Source organism: Cannabis sativa, chromosome 4 (genome assembly GCF_029168945.1).
Source record: "Cannabis sativa cultivar Pink pepper isolate KNU-18-1 chromosome 4, ASM2916894v1, whole genome shotgun sequence".
In the NCBI taxonomy this organism is placed as follows: domain Eukaryota; kingdom Viridiplantae; phylum Streptophyta; class Magnoliopsida; order Rosales; family Cannabaceae; genus Cannabis; species Cannabis sativa.
In genome coordinates, this window is record NC_083604.1 from 53,144,923 (window position 1) to 53,146,878 (window position 1,956).

A 1,956-nucleotide genomic window follows, 5' to 3' on the forward strand; every position below is an offset into this window, starting at 1 on the left:
ATCTAGCATGACTATGATTTCACCCATGCTAGCAACTGACATGGTCAGATAAGGCATTGAGTTTGTAGTATGAAAACATAATAATTTGACATTACGATCTGATCTGTCAAAAAAAAAATTAAAGCTGCTCAATTAATTGATCCATAATTAGTAAAGATCCAAGAAGAGGTTTTAGCTTGTCAAGCTAAGGACTTTACAGTGTTAGGTAATGGGATGCTATTGTATAGAACTAGAGTTTGTGTTCCAAGCAATGTAGAACTTAGAAATAATATTTTTGAAGAAGCTCAATCCACTCCTTATTTGTTGCATCCTTGCACTACCAAAATGTATCAAGATTTAAAACACTTCTATTGGTGGTGCAGAATGAAGAAAGATGTGGTAGAATTTGTATCTCGATGTGTGACTTGTCACTAGATTAAGGCTGAACACTAGAGACCTGCAGGGTTGTTGCAGCTTTTGACTCTTCCTGAGTGGAAATGGGAAGATGTCACCATGGATTTCACGGTTGGGTTACCTAGAACCACAGGGATGTTCGATTTTATTTGGGTTGTGGTGGATCGATTTACTACAAGTGAAAATAACCTTTATAGTGGATCAGTACATAAAATTATATGTTAAAGAAATAGTGAGGTTACATGGGTCTCCGAATTCCATTATATCGGATAGAGATCTGAAGTTTACCTCAAAATTTCGGCAAAGTCTCCAATGAGCCATGGGTATTAAGCTGAAGTTTAGTAAAACTTTCCATCCTCAAACTGATGGACAGTCCTAGAGGATAATTCAGATACTTGATGATATGTTGCGAGCCTGTGTGATAGATTTTGAGGGCTCCTGGAGCAAGTACCTACCACTGATAGAATTTTCATACAACAACAGCTATCAGAGTACTATAGGGATGGCTCCCTATGAGATGTTGTATGGAAGGAAGTGTAGACCTCCAATTCACTGGGATGAAATTGGAGAAAAGAAATATTTAGGTCCTAACTCTGTACAACGGACCAATGAGGCTATGGAAAAGATCAAGGCCATAATGTTTGCCTCTCAGAGTAGGCAAAAGACTTATGCTGATCCAAAATGCAGAAATGTAGAATTTTAGGTAAGAGATCATGTATTCCTACGAGTGTCTCCGATGAAAGGGATTAAATGTTTTGGGAAAAGGGGCAAGTTATGCCCTAGGATTACAAAGCCTTTCGAAATCCTCAAAAAGGTTGGATTGGGAGCTTACCATCTTGCCTTGCCACCAGCACTTTCAGCAGTCAATAACGTATTTCATGTTTCCATGTTACGAAAATACACTTTGGATCCCACTCATGTGCTAAGTTACAAAAACCTAGAGCTCCAGGTGAATTTATCATACGAAGAGCAACTAGTTCAAGTTCTGGAGAGAAAAGATAGCCATTCGAAACAAGACTATAACTTTAGTTAAGGTACTCTGGAGAAACAGTAAGGTGGAGGAAGCCACATGGGAGTTGGAGTCCGACATGAGGGCTCAATATCTAGAGTTATTCAGGTTAGATTTTGAGGACGAAATCCTTTTAATGAAGGGATAATTGTAAAGATAGCTTAATTTTATGTATGAGAGTTAGCAGATAATTAAAGTTTAATTATGAATTAGACTTTTATTTTTGATTTATGAATTTATGGATATTTATTTGAATTCTAGGTGTGTTATTTATGTTATATAAGAAATTTCATATTTTTCTTATTTTATGCCTGGAATAGTGGAATGCGACGTTTGGTCGATAGAGTAACATTTTCGTATGGTTTAGTATTTTAAAAATAGCGGGGAAATTTAGATAGATATTGGGAATGTTTAGAATATTGGTACTTTTAAATTTGACCAAAATGCCTTAGGTGGCAAGATTGATTCTTAGTGAAACAAGGAGCAAAATAGTCTTTTGCCTTGGGTTAACCTTTGTCTTTTAGTGACATAGAAGTTTATTATTAAGTTTTATA